Below are 15,892 nucleotides of genomic sequence, written 5' to 3' on the forward strand. Positions count from 1 at the left end.
TCACAAGATGACTCGACTGGGGCGCGAACTGTCATCCATGAAGACGAGTGCTTCGCCAATATGCTGCCGATATGGTTGCACTATCGGTCGGAGGATGGCATTCACGTATCGTACAGCCGTTACGGCTCCTTCTATGACCACCAGCGGCGTACATCGGTCCCACGTAATGCCACCCCAAAACATCCGGGAACCTTCACCTTGCTGCACTCGCTGGACAGTATGTCTAAGGCGTTCATCCTGACTGGGTTGCCTCCAAGCACATCTCCGGCGATTGTCTGGTTGAAGGATATGCGACACTCATCTGTCAATAGAGAACGGTCCATTCGGCATGTTGTGGGGACCATCTGCACCGCTCTGCATAGTGTCGTGGTAACAAAGATGGACCTCGCCATGGACGTCGGGAGTGAAGTTGCGCATCATGTAGCCTACTGCGCACAGTTTGAGTCGTAACACGACGTCCTGTGGCTGCACGGAAAGCATTATGCAACATGGTGGCGTTGCTGTTAGGGTTCCTTCGAGCTACAATCCGCAGTATCGGCCATTCACTGCGGTAGTAGCCCTTGGGCGGCTGAACGAGGCAAGTCATCTCCAGTTGCTGTCTCTCTGTATCTCCTCCGTGTCCGAACAACGTCGCTTTGGTTTACTCCGAGACGCCTGGACATTTCCCTCATTGAGAGCTCTTCCTGGCACAAAGTAACAATGCGGGCCGTCTAGGCATGGCTAGGCACACATGCACTACGATATCGTAAGAACGCCTTTGTTTGAGTATTACCACCCCATTCGCTTATCATATCCGTGGCAGTCTTCCCCCCTACTACGCGATAATACAAAACGAGCTGTTTCTCTTTGGGCGTTTTCGATGCACTCCATCAGAATTACCTTATGCGGATACCACACCGCACATCAGTACTCCATGAGAGGGGGACAAGCGTGGTGTAAGTAGATCTGTTGCACTTGTAAGCGTTTTGACAATAAATCGCAGTCTTTGGTTTGCTTTTCCCACAAAGTTATCTGCATGATCGCACCAGTTTAAGTTATACGAAACTGCAAGTATTTAGTTGAATTTAGTCTTCAGATGGATTTCTTTCCGTGCGTGCTCTGATTTGTCTTATTTCATTACGACGGTTATTTCCTCATAGGTACGGTGGAGTCAACAAAATATTTTCGCATTACGAGGAGAAAATTTTGAAACGATCTCAACACTAAGAAAAACGCCTTTGTTTTAGTGACTGCCACCGTAGCTCGCGTATCAATCCCTGACAGTCTCTTCTATGTTTCGCCGTAATACAAAATGAGCTGACGTCTCTGAATTTTTTCGATGTTCTCCGTCAATCCTGTCTGGTAGTGATCCCGTACCGCACAGCAGCACTCCATTAAAGGGACGGGAAAGCGTAGTGTAGCTAGTCTCTTTAACAGGTCTGTTGCATTGTCTAAGTCTTCTGTGAATAAATCGCCGACTTTGTTTCACCTTCCCACAACATTTTCTATGTGGATTCCAATCTCAGTTATTCGTAATTCTAATCCATATGTATTTACTTCACTTAAAACTTCCGGGGTGATAGGCCTTGGTCTAAGTATAAAACTCTCTCCCGACGTTTCGTCTCCGACTGCGGTAGACATCTCGGAGGTGCAGCGGCGAACTGCGAAGGGAACTCGAGGAAGCGCTGATTGTATAGGCAGTGCAGAGGGCGCCACTGTCCATCACGTGACGTCGGCTACGAGACTGTCTGTGGTAATGTCAACATTCTCGACTGAAAGTAATCGATAGTCACGCTTGCGGTGCAACGCTGACATCCAAATTTTATCCAGTTTAACACCTTCGTCTTCCCTGTTAAAATTATTACGGTGTTTATCAATCTCGATAGCCTCTCTATACAAACGTTCATAATAAAGCGAGGTTTCTGATATGACGCTCGTCTCGCTGAATTTTATTTCACGATCACGTTCCTGGAACACACGTTCCGCTACGGCCGACTTATCCGTGTGATCCAGGCGGCAATTCTTATTATGTTCAACAAGACGGGTGTTCATACTTCTCTTTGTAGTACGCATATAAACCTGTCCACAACTACAAGGAATTTTATATACCCCCGGTGTAGCCAAAGGGTGTCGTGCATCTTTTGCCGATCTTAAATATCATTTTATTTTCCTGGTCGACCCGAAAATAGTTTCCACCCCATACTTGCTGAAACTTTACCAATGCGATCTGTGACCTTACTAATGAACAGAAGAAAAACCATGCCCTTGGGCGACTGTTGTTCGTCGTTGCTCCTGATTCTCTGCCTAGAGCGAAGCGCTCAATTTATATCCTTGCTAGAATAGCCATTCTTCATGAAAGTTGTCCGTAGATGTTCAATCTCATCTTTTAAATAAACAGGTTCACAATTTTGTACGCCCTATCTACCAAGGTTTTCATTACACCTCTTTTTTGTCTAGGGTGGTGGTTTGAATCTCTATTCAGAAATAATGCCACAACATCGGAAGGAAAAATATCCGCTATGCTTAAGATAGCTTCGTTTACGAGAATCATGGTAAATAACGATACAATATCATGACTGACGAGAATATCTTCCGGGCCCACGCTCGTTTCCTTTAACTTACCAATGAAATGAGCTGAATTTTTAATATGACTGTCCGTTCTATCAACATAAGGCTGCAGCAATGAGGCAAGGTGTCTGGCAGACTCGTGTGTTGGTCCGCCTATAGCGCTGACAATCGGCCTCAACGGAATCTCAGGTTTATGCACTTTGGGTAAGCCATAAAGTCTAGGTGGGTACGCTTCTGTTTTACAAAGCAGCTTCTTAGCGTCGGAGGCGAATGCTTTCACCAGTCGATTGGTCATCTTCGTAGTCGGATCTTTCTGGAGTTTTTTTGTAATTGGAGGGAACCAAAATATCATTGATTTTTCCATGATAGTCCTCACTGTTCAGTATGACGGTGGCATTACCATTAACAGCATTAAGAACAATAATGTTTTTATCCGCATTTATATCCCTCAGCGCCTTCATTTGTGCCTGCGACAAATTACTGCTATGTGGCTTACATGTACGTAAAATCCTAGCCGTTTCCATCCTAATTACGTCAGCGGACTGCTGTGGCAGCTGACGGATACCGGCCTCAATATTTCCTACAATATCCCCTGTGGGTACGTTCTGGGGCGTCACAGCAAAATTGCCTCCTGAGCGAGACGAGCGTCATATCAAAAACCTCGCATTATTATGAACGCATATATAGAGAGGCTATAATTTTAACAGGAAAGACGAAGTTGTTAAACTGGATAAAATTTGGATGTCAGCGTTGCAGTGCAAGCGTGGCGGTCGATTGCTTTCAGTCGAGAATGCGCTTCTTCGAGTTCTCTTCGCAGTTCGCCGCTGTACCTCCGCGGATGTCTTCCGCAGTCGGAGACGAAACATCAGGGGAGAGTTTTACACTTCGTCCACGGCCTATCAGCCCGGAAGTTTTATGTGAAGACAATACCGACCTTGAAAGCCTACATTGTATGATCAAACGCCTTTACGGGGAGGATATGTCAGCATCGGTTCGACGATTAGAAGGAATCCGCATGAAGAAAGCACAACAACTGTGTACCCTCACCTTCCTGTTACGCTGCAGGGACACTTCGATGGTTCCGAAATTTCTGAAGGTGAAGAGGATGTTTCGCTCGGCCCAGGCACATCGTATTTACAACCGTATGGAATCTGCAATGCTACGTGAGAGGAATCATCAGACGCGGCGAGCGCTGCCGGAAACCAGCAGTAAGCTTTTTCATCTCCATTTGGTTCTTAGTAATACTATGCAGTGTGGAGACTGGAATAAGATTGACGATCTAACATTCGAATCTATGGAAGTTAGTGCTGAAATATCAGCAAACAAAGAAGAAGTTCAATAACTTACAGAACAACATGTCGGGAGTTTCAGTTGAGGACAATTCTCGAACCTGTCTGAAAAACAACTGTCAAAAGTTGAAATTTCTGTACTAGCGAAAGGAGGCAATTTTGCTGTGACGCCCCAGAACGTACCCACAGGGGATATTGTAGGAAATATTGAGGCCGGTATCCGTCAGCTGCCACAGCAGTCCGCTGACGTAATTAGGATGGAAACGGCTAGGATTTTCAAAAAAATGGTTCAAATGGCTCTGAGCACTATGGGACTCAACTTCTGTGGTCATCAGTCCCCTAGAACTTAGAACTACTTAAACCTAACTAACCTAAGGACATCACACACATCCATGCCCGAGGCAGGATTCGAACCTGCGACCGTAGCAGTCGCGCGGTTCCGGACTGAGCGCCTTAACCGCGACACCACCGCGGCCGGCTGGCTAGGATTTTACGTACATGTAAGCCACCTAGCATTAATATGTCGCAGGCACAAATGAAGGCGCTGAGGGATATAAATGCGGATAAAAACATTATAAACATTATTGTTCTTAATGCTGTTAAGGGTAATGCCACCGTCATACTGAACAGTGAGGACTATAAGGGAAAAATCAATGATATTTGGTTCCCTCCAATTACAAAAAACTCCAGAAAGATCCGACTACGAAGATGACCAATCGACTGGTGAAAGCATTCGCCTCCGACGCTAAGAAGCTGCTTTGTAAAACAGAAGCGTACCCACCTAGACTTTATGGCTTACCCAAAGTGCATAAACCTGAGATTCCGTTGAGGCCGATTGTCAGCGCTATAGGCGGACCAACACACGAGTCTGCCAGACACCTTGCCTCATTGCTGCAACCTTATGTTGGTAGGACGGTCAGTTATATTAAAAATTCAGCTCATTTCATTGACAAGTTAAAGGAAACGAGCGTGGGCCCGGATGATATCCTCGTCAGTCATGATATTGTGTCGTTGTTTACCATGATTCTCGTAAACGAAGCTGTCTTAAGCATAGCGGATATTTTTCCTTCCGATGTTGTGGCATTATTTCTGAATAAAGATTCAAACCACCACCCTAGACAAAAAAGAGGTGTAATGAAAACCTTGGTTGATAGGGCGTACAAAATTGTGAACCTGTTTATTTAAAAGATGAGGTTGAACATCTACGGCCAACTTTCATGAAGAATGGCTATTCTAGCAAGGATATAAATTGAGCGCTTCGCTCTAGGCAGAGAATCAGGAGCAACGACGAACAACAGTCGCCCAAGGGCATGGTTTTTCTTCTGTTCATTAGTAAGGTCACAGATAGCATTGGTAAAGTTTCAGCAAGTATGGGGTGGAAACTATTTTCGGGCCGACCAGGAAAATAAAATGATATTTAAGATCGGCAAAAGATGCACGACACCCTTTGGCTACACCGGGGGTATATAAAATTCCTTGTAGTTGTGGACAGGTTTATATGGGTACTACAAAGAGAAGTATGAACACCCGTCTTGTTGAACATAATAAGAATTAGAATGAGATTTTCACTCTGCAGCGGAGTGTGCGCTGATATGAAACTTCCTGGCAGATTAAAACTGGTAGAGCACTTGCCCGCTAAAGGCAAAGATCCCGAGTTCGAGTCTCGGTCGGGCACACAGTTTTAATCTGCCAGGAAGTTTCATATCAGCGCACACTCCGCTGCAGAGTGAAAATGTCATTCTGTAAACCTCCCCCAGGCTGTGGCTAAGCCATGTCTCCGCAATATCCTTTCTTTCAGGAGTGCTAGTCCTGCAGGTTCGCAGGAGAGCTTCTGTAAAGTTTGGAAGGTAGGAGACGAGGTACTGGCAGAAGTAAAGCTGTGAGTACCGGACGTGAGTCGTGCTTCGGTAGCTCAGATGGTAGAGCACTTGCCCGCGAAAGGCAAAGGTCCCGAGTTCGAGTCTCGGTCGGGCACACAGTTTTAATCTGCCAGGAAGTTTCATAATAAGAATTGCCGCCTGGATCACACGGATAAGTCGGCCGTAGCGGAACGTGTGTTCCAGGAACGTGATCGTGAAATAAAATTCAGCGAGACGAGCGTCATATCAAAAACCTCGCTTTATTGTGAACGTTTGTATAGAGAGGCTATCGAGATTGATAAACACCGTAATAATTTTAACAGGGAAGACGAAGGTGTTAAACTGGATAAAATTTGGATGTCAGCGTTGCAGCGCAAGCGTGACGATCGATTGCTTTCAGTCGAGAATGTTGGCATTACCAGAGACAGTCTCATAGCCGGCGTCACGTGATGGACAGTGGCGCCCTCTGTACTGCCCATACAATCAGCGCTTCCTCGAGTTCCCTTCGCAGTTCGCCGCTGCGCCTCCGAGGATGTCTACCGCAGTCGGAGACGAAACGTCGGGAGAGAGGTTTTATACTTAGACCACAGCTTAACAGCCCGGAAGTTTTAAGTGAAGACAATACCGACCATGAAAGCCTACATTGGATGACCATATGTATTTAGTTGAATTGATAAACCTATGTGATTTACCTTGTAAGCAAAATTTAATGAAGTCGTTTTGATACTCATGTGGAGGACCTAACACCTTGTCTAAGTCCACAGTGCCACATGCCTACACTCTATGGGGCATAGCGGAATGGTTTGGATTGTAATCCAAGACCTTCGCGCGAAGTCTGGTGGTTAGAAACTTTACCCCACCACCACCTCTCTACCGTTTCCACCCAAATACTCAAAGTGTATACCGTGCCCTGCCTGGATGGCAAATACATGGATCTCTGTTGTGATGTCGCTCGTTTTACGGAAAAGGGACCTAACTTCCATTTTACGCAGCTCTTTGTGATAAGGAAATTCGTACTGGCAAACTAGAGGTGGCAGTTTAGCCTGCTCAGACATTGTCTCAGGCGTTCCAGAAGAGACCATGAGAAGGCCATTGAGCCGTGCTGGCCTCGGCTTCTGCGTTGGTTTAAACCTTCACTGTGTAAGTAGGCTGTTTAGGTTTTCTTATTGGCAACGTTACGTAGCGCTCTGTATGAAAATCACTGGCTGTGCTGTGTGCAGTCTGTGACTAGTTTGCATTGTTGTCTGCCATTGTAGTGTTGGGCAGCTGGATTTGACAGCGCGTAGAGTTGCGCAGTTGGACGTGAGCCGCCAGCAGTGTTGGATGTGGGGAGAGAAATGGCGGAGATTTGAAATTTGTAACACTGGATGGCATGAACTGCTATATATATTATGATTATTAAGGAAAATACATTGTTTGTTCTCTATTAAAATCTTTCATTTGCTATGACTATCAGTAGTTAGTGCCTTCAGTAGTTTGAATCTTTTATTTAGCTGGCAGTAGTGGCGCTCGCTGTATTGCAGTAGTTCGAGTAACGAAGATTTTTGTGAGGTAAGTGATTTGTGAAAGGTATAGGTTAATGTTAGTCAGGGCCATTCTTTTGTAGGGATTTCTGAAAGTCAGATTGCGTTGCGCTAAAAATATTGTGTGTCAGTTTAAGCACAGTCATGTATAATTGTTCTAAGGGGACGTTTCAACTGTTACTCTGCGTTTGGTTTCTTGCGGTTATTGCGGTTGTGCCGTGGTTCTTCCACTTTCTACGTGTGCTGGCCGGAGTGACCGAGCGGTTCTAGACGCTACAGTCTGGAACCGCGCGACCGCTACGGTCGCAAGTTCGAATCCTGCCTCGGGCATGGATGTGTGTGATGTCCTTAGGTTAGTTAGGTTTAAGTAGTTCTAAGTTCTAGAGGACTGCTGACCTCAGAAGTTAAGTCCCAATAGTGCTCAGAGCCATTTGAACCATTTCTACGTGTGGCAGCAGCGGTGTGTATCGATATTCGCACCTTGTACTATCTATGGTCTGGTACTTACAGTTTCCGGTTAGCCGGTGTGCGCAGTCGGCCAGTTGGAGCGGATCAGCCAGGAAATCTCCACGCGGCGCAGTGGGCCGGGCCCGCTGGCGGTCTCTACGCAGTGTCGGAGTGTGTGGGAGCTGTTCCGATTGCTACAGGGTTCGTGGCTCACCGACCCAGGACATCAAAGTTGAGTGGTGATTTAATATTTAATTACCGAAGCCAGTCTGTTCACGTTGTGCCGTCGGTTTTCATGGTTGGCTGTTGGGGCTATTCCCGTGAGCAGCAGCGAGTGTTCGAATTGGTGGAAGTTTGGCCACCATCTGGTGGAGCTTAACTGTATTGTGATAATTTGAAGTCCAAGTACAACAGCGGAATTTTCTGCCTTCTGGCCGTTAGAGTTGCGGTTACCTGCCCTGGCCGCTGACGTAAAATTCAGGCAGTGTCCTTTCCTCACCGTGTTGTCGCTGTCCAACACGTTTTTGTAGTTTTGACAGCTTATGCATATTTGGTTGTGGGCGGCTACGCCTTTTACGTTTGGGCCTTCTGCCTTTTGAAAATTTATTGTAGTTGTATTTTGAATCAATGACCTTCAGCCGTTTTGAAAGTAAAATTCCTTCTTGTCAAGTCTTAGACTGTTTGGGTTTCCAGCCTCCTTTTTTAAACAATTATTTAAGGATAAAGCTTTGAGTCTTCAGCCTTTGAAAATTTATTGTAGTTGTGTTTTTAAATCATGGGCCTTCAGCCGTTTTAAAAATTAAAGAGGTTGTGCCCTTAAGCCATAAGATTGAGTGACATATTCAGTCCATAGTTAAGCTCGGGAATTTGCGCTGTAATGTTTGGGCAACTAAATGAAGTTAAATGTGTTCGAGTGTAACTGACAGCCGCTCATTTTTGGCCCCTATCCACAATTCTAGCTATCTGTTCTGTCCTGTGGATTTAACCAGGCTTATCAGGCAGTGTGGATCTCAAGTAGTGCTACCAGCAGGACTGCGATGACGAGAGATTGATTTGCCATGACAGTGTGAGATGCTACAAGAGTGCGTACTTTCGAAGAAGAACGAAACAGTATTTTAATTTCTATCTCATATACCTTACAAAAAGGTATTCGAGTTCATGTGGTAGCCTACCCGCACTATTCCTTCCAGCATACCATTTGCAGATAAAATACGAAAAGTAATGATTTATATTCCTACTTCAAACAGCGGTCGCTTTACACATCGTAACACATCATGGTAACTTCCTACGAATGTCTTTAGAGGTTTGGTGTGCTAGGGTGTCTCCACCTTGCTTTCAGCGCTTAACGAGTGGAAACTAGCAACAGGTGTCGTAGAGTCTTTCTTCCATACCACTGGCACACCAATAACGTACTGTACGCGCCTGCCTAACAAGAGGAAACAGGGAAACTTCCGGACAGATTAAAACTGTGTGCCGGACCGAGACTTGGACTCGGGACCTTTGCCTTTCGCGGGCAAGTGCTCGCAGAAGAGCTTTTGAGAAGTTTGGAAGGTAGGAGACGAGGTACTGGCAGAATTGAAGCTGTGAGGACGGGTAGTGCGTCATGCTTGGGTAGCTCAGATGGTAGAGCACTTGCCCGCGAAAGGCAGATGTCCCGAGTTCGAGTCTCAGTCCGGCACACAGTTTTAATCTGTTAGGAAGTTTCGTATTAGCGTACATTCCTCTGCAGAGTGAAAATCTTATTCTGGAAACATCCTCCAGGCTGTGACTAAGCCATGGCTCCGCAATATCTTTTCTTCCAGGAGTGCTAGTTCTGCAAGGTTCGCAGAAGAGCTTCTGTGAAGTTTGGAAGGTAGGGGAGGAGGTACTGGCAGAAGTAAAGCTGTGAGGACGGGGTGTGAGTAGTGCTTGGGTAACTCAGATGGTAGAGCACTTGCCCACGAAAGGCAAAGGCCCCGAGTTCGAATCTCGGTCCGGCACACAGTTTTAATGTGCCAGGAAGTTTCATATCAGCCTACATTACGCTGCAGAGTGAAAATCTCATTCAAGAGAAAACAGTGTGCTAAAAACTCCTTTTCTGGGGATAGTGTGCTACGATAAATCCTGCCATACATCTCGTAAACTGTCTTCTTGTCTGTCACACGAGTGAAAATTATGTTGCCGTTGAGAACCATCTTTTCATTTATTTCATATACACTGACTCAGTCAATCAGATCTTGATAGCTGCAGGAACCACATCTTACTTCAAGGAATGCTACTTATCAGCTGCGTAGAAACTTTATTGTTCGAACTGTATCGGGCTGATCGCATCATGAAAACTGACAGAGCGTGAAATGCAGAAGAACTGTTAATAAGCTGCAAAACTTTGTCAGTAATCGTAAAAGCAAACTAAAATGTGTATCGAATTAGAAAATATATCATCTCTTTAATATGGATTTTCGTTAAACAAGTGATCCATTGGGCTTCACGCACGCCATGAATTGGAAACCGCACAATATGATGTATGCGTAAACATTTGTGCTATAATACGTTACAGCAGGCTCACATCGAGAAACACGAACTCTTACTTGTGAATAACATGTACGATACACATACTCCTGGAATAATGACAGTTTCATAGCAGGAGGAGCATACTAAAAGTCGTTTAAGCCAAAAACATTGGCCTCTGCAAATATGCCCTTTGTTAGCCAGTACGAACTGCATGCCGTACACATTACGTAACTTGTAAACGAGTAACCTCGATGCCCAGCGGGGCTACAGCCGTTCTTGCTAGCAGAGATGGAAGCTCTATGTGCTAAATTTCGCTTCAGGTTCACCCCAAAATCACAAATTTAATCATGTTTTCTTCCTATTATATTCCAGATAAACAATACATTACTTTCTGTCCTCACTGATGTTACGATCTCACTGCTGTGTAAGTGAGAATTAACTAAGTGATATACAGGGTGTAAATTTTAAATTGACAAACCCGAATAACTCGAAAAATAAGCTTCACACGAAAAAATGTGTAGAATCCAAAGTTGATTATTTTCGAGGGGGACATCTGCTGGTGCTAAAATTAGCCCGCCACCCCAGACTCCTGGGGATGGGCGGGAGGTAACTTTAAAATTTCAAATGGGAACACCCATTTTTTAATTGCAGAATCAGATTCTACATAAAAAAACTACGTACAATTTGTCTTAAACATTTGTTTTGATTTTTGGTAGAAGGCACTGTGATTCAAGAAAATCCATGCTCTCATAGTGTGAGTAGGGTCAACATTTGTAAAACTCTAATTTCTCTCTCTCAAACCCCACCCTATGGGAAGAGAGAGAGAGTTTTAGTTTTAGCCAATCAAAATTTACAAAGTAAATAAGTATTTTTTGTTTATCCGTAACCATTTTCCGCACAAAAATGAGAACATAGATTTTCAGCGATGAATATACCTTGAGGAGCCAAAGACGTGGCATGGACTCGACTAATGTCTGTAGTGCTGGAGGGAACTGACATAATGAATCCTGCACGGCTGTCCATAAATCCGTATGAGTAAGAGTATGGGCGCGTGGAGATCTCTTATGAGTAACACGTTGCAAGGCATCCCAGATATGCTCAACAATGTTCATGTCTGGGGAGTTTGGTGGCCGGCGGAAGTGGTTAAACCCAGAATAGTGTTCCTGGACCCACTATGTAGCAATTCTGGACGCGTGGGGTGTCGCATTGTCCTGCTGGAATTGCCCAAGTCCGTCGGAATGCACAGTGAACATGGAAGGATGCAGGTGATCAGACAGGATGCTTATGTACGTGTCACTGGCCAGAGTCCCATCTAGACGTGTCGGGTGTCCCATATCACAGCACACGCCGTACACCATTAGAGACTCCACCAGCTTGAACAGGATCCATGGATTTATGAGGTTGTCGCCATACCCATTCACGTCCATCCGCTCGATACAATTTGAAACGAGACATGTCCGACCAGTCAACATGTTTCCAGTAATCAACAGTCCAATGTCGGTGTTGACGGGCCCAGGCGAGGCGTAAAGCTTTGTGTCGTGCAGTCATCAAGGGTATGCGAGTGGGTCTTCGGCTCCGAAAGCCTATATCGATGATGTTTCATTGAATGGTTCTCACGCTGACACTTGTTGATGGCCCAGGACTGAAACCAGCAGCAGTTTGTGGAAGCGTTGCACTTCTGTCACGTTGAAAGGTTGTCTTCAGTCGTCGTTGGTCCTGTTCTTGGAGGATCTTTTTCCGGCCGCAACGATGTCGGAGATTTGATGTTTTGCCGGATTCCTGATATTCACGGTACACTCGTGAAATGCTCGTACGGGAAAATACCCTCTTCATCGCTACCTCGGAGATAATGTGTCCCATCGCTCGTGCGCCGACTATAACCCCCAGTTCAAATTCACTCAGGTCTTGATAACATGCCATTTTAGCAGCGGTAACCGATCTAAGAACTGTGCCAGACGCCACGCGGGATTAGCCGAGCGGTCTAAGGCGCTGCAGTCATGGACTGTGCGGCTGGTCCCGGCGGAGGTTAGAGTCCTCCCTTGGGCATCTGTGGGTGTGTTTGCCCTTAGGGTAATTTAGGTTAAGTAGTGTGTAAGCTTAGGGATATAAATGCCCTTTTAAATTAAGACAGCACTTGACATCAGACGTCAGTGGTAGAAATGCAATACTACTATAATGAAAATAAGATCTCTTGTATGTAATCTTGGTTGAAGATAAAAAGGAATTAAAGTAAAATGCAACTGTAATCAGAATTCACGGAAAATTATACAGGTGGACTAAAACTATTAGTGATATTCGCCATAAAAGTAACCAAGATCTCTCATTGGTTTACGAATACTACAGTATGATGATTTGTGAGATGTAAACAAACTCTAGTCATAAAGAATCTGTCTGTCTGGCTTAAAATGTTGATGCGGTCGAAACGTTTCACCAAAGAAAACCCATCTACACTTCCACGACTGGTCAAAGCCAGCTGCCATAATGGCGTATGCTATAAGGCACATGTATTTTACCACAACATTTCGGAAAATACCGCAAACGGCAACATGAGTTTTCCTAAACACCAAAACAAAGGAGTACCACTCAGAAACCTTGCAAATAGACGTTTATATATAGTAAAATTCAAAAAAATATGGAAAGAAATATTTTTGTAGCACTGCAAAAAATTAAATGCCACAGGAATGGAAGCAGTCATAACAGAAAACGTTGACATATTGACTTTATATTATTATGAAAAAAATTTTCTGGAAAAAATTAGTTTCATTTGAAAAGACTAAATGAGATTGCAACGATATGGAAGCAAAGTTACGGCAGACAGATAACAAAAATGAGAAGTCGAAAAATCAGCAAAAAAATTGTGTGTTTATTAATCAAATTTTTTTTATACTGGCTACGTGAGGAGAGCTTCCAAACTGTCCGCATGTCAGATGGGAAAACACTTCAGCAATTGCGTGCATTTATGCTACGTTGACGTTCCATAAACCAAATTACAATATTGTTTTATGAAGCGTATTAAAAATGCAACCATATTTGTCCTCTTGAAGCGGCCACTTCCTCACGATGCAGTAGAAATTGCGTTATTTATAGTCTCCTTGTGGATTGGAGTAGCTGTAATCGACGATGCGGAACAAACATACATTGCGGAAGGGTTGTGCTGTGTACTGACTACCCTATGTCTAATTAACATTCCACTCCACTGTCCGAACATTGTAGCTTTTACATTAACTTTCAGATATTAGTTTATCAAGTGAAGAATTCCAATATCAGTATACTTATATGCATAGTTCACAGCAAACGTTCAATACGAGCAAAAAGATGATAGATGTTCCCTTAGCAGACCTTGCTCTTCACTGTTACAATGTCGTAGCTTTCATACTATTTCTTGGGATAGTTCTGAAAGATGGAAAACACTTTAATACATACACACTTCTATTTCACAGCCCACGCTATGCATCGAAAACATTTACAAACTGCCATTACATGCTCGCCATTCCCTCGCTCACTGCCCAAAAACGATCTCTCTCTACTTTCATACTCACACTGTTATAGGTACACTCTACTGCCTGTAGAGTACTAAGCTCATAATATACCACATGTAGTTTATATCGATCTTTGATGGTAGTAGCCAGCCGAGTTGGCCGAGCGCTTCTAGGCGCTACAGTATGGAACCGCGCGACCGCTACGGTCGCAGGTTCGAATCCTGCCTCGGGAATGGATGTGTGTGATGTCCTTAGGTTAGTTAGGTTTAAGTAGTTCTAAGTTCTAGGGGACTGATGACCTCAGAAGTTAAGTCCCATAGTGCTCAGAGCCATTTGAACCATTTGTGATGGTAGTATGTGATGCAATGGGGTCACCATCACAGTGCACCAAATGAGCTAGAAGGCACTCAGAGAGTACGAAGGAGACACAAACTATACGAGGATACTTCCCAAATTTTAAGAAGTTGTTCATCTTGCTTGGCATATCCACACATACAGTGTCCTGGATAAGGCAACCTACCAGATGATTTGTCTGCTTGTCACTCCAAAATATGCCTTCAGACATGTACAATAAATGTACTGTACACTGCATGTTTTGGAGAAGTGGGAGGAAATTAGATACATCATGTTCTTAGTCCACCAATAGTGCTACTTAGTGTCATCAGAGATTATCAGCAAATCTGCGTATTTTTCACGACGACCTGCGTATGGGGAAAGGTAGAGGGGTGTAACGACATGTTCAGCCTTCATTTTCTTCTACACATCTTGGTTATCAGACTTGCATTTATTCAGACCGTACACATGAGTCGATATGTGTGGATTTTGCGTCTTGAATTTTGATGTGTCTTGGAGTTTCATAGAGAATTAATTACTGTCATGCTTATAATACCTACAAATGCCATGCGTGAAATACTGACTCGAACGCCAAGCATTTTTCATATAAATGTCGTATCTCTAAACGCACCCCTAACCACCTTAAAACGTTGATGCATGTCGTTTTCAATAGGGAAGGCCAAGAGTCTGCTGCCAGTGGAGAGATTATCATTATGAAAATACTCTATGAATATTGATGGCTGTGATGTGGATGGTCCTAGTGTCAACACACATGACATCAGAGACCTCAGCGATGATGGTAGCTGTAGCATTGATAGGGTTCTTAATGATGACATTAGTCATGGTGTAAACACCTATAGTGTCCATGGCCTGGATGTAGATTGTCCTGATGTAGACACATACCACCAATCCAGCAGGAGACAGAAGATCTCGGCATAGGTTCTAAAGTTCCAATGTAAACTGATGTATGTCTGTATGTTCCACAGCTCCTCCTACACCACTGGATCGATTTTGACCAAATTAGTTAGTGTACTAAATATTGTCTCAATATATGTACTGTGAGAGTAATAACAGAGTCCATAGGGGTGGGAGTGGGGCTGATAAGGTTTGATACAGCCTGACAACTAGGCTGAATTTCGTGAGTGGCATGTTGTGCAAGTAGTATTAGAATGCAGTCCAAGGGGTACATATGAAGGTGGGCATGGCTGAGCAGAAAGGGTGGAGGAGGTGCTAGCGAGAGGCAAGACAGAGAGAGGGAAGGAGGAGATGGTCAGAAAGAGTGAGAGAAGAAGAGTGTAGAGAGAGGGGGAGGAGGAGATGAACAGAGTGGGAGAAGGTGATATGGGAAAAAGAGATGGACAGAGTGAGGAGGGAGAAGATCAATGGAGGGAGAGGGTGAGACAGTGAGAGGATGGAGATATACAGAGAGGGAATAAGAAGGGGATGGACCGAGAGAAGAAAGGAATAGGCAGTAGAGTGGAAGAGGATATGCACAGAAAAGGGAGAGGAGGAGATGGACAGAGAGAGAGAGAGAGTGAGAAGAAGATGGATAGTAAGGGGCAAGGAGGAGAGAGGGAGGAGGAGAAATGGAAGAGATGGATTGTTATGAGGAGGAAATGGACAAAGAGAGGGGCAGGAGGAGATGGATAGAAAGTGGGAGAAGGAGATGGGCTGAGAGGCTGTGTGGAGGAGGAAATGGACAGAGGGTGGGTGGGGGACAAACGTACAGAGGAGGGTGAGATGGACAAACAGAAGGTGGAAATGTACAGGAGTGGCGAGGAGGAGATGGACGGAGAGAAAGTGAGAAGAAAATAATGGACATCAGGGAGGAAAAGTACATGCACAGAGAAATGGGGGATGGGGAGATGGACAGGGGGAAGAAGGGGGTGGGCAGAAAGAAAGTCAAGAAAATATGGACAGAGAGA

Source organism: Schistocerca cancellata, chromosome 1 (assembly GCF_023864275.1).
Source record: "Schistocerca cancellata isolate TAMUIC-IGC-003103 chromosome 1, iqSchCanc2.1, whole genome shotgun sequence".
Classification (NCBI taxonomy): Eukaryota; Metazoa; Arthropoda; class Insecta; order Orthoptera; family Acrididae; genus Schistocerca; species Schistocerca cancellata.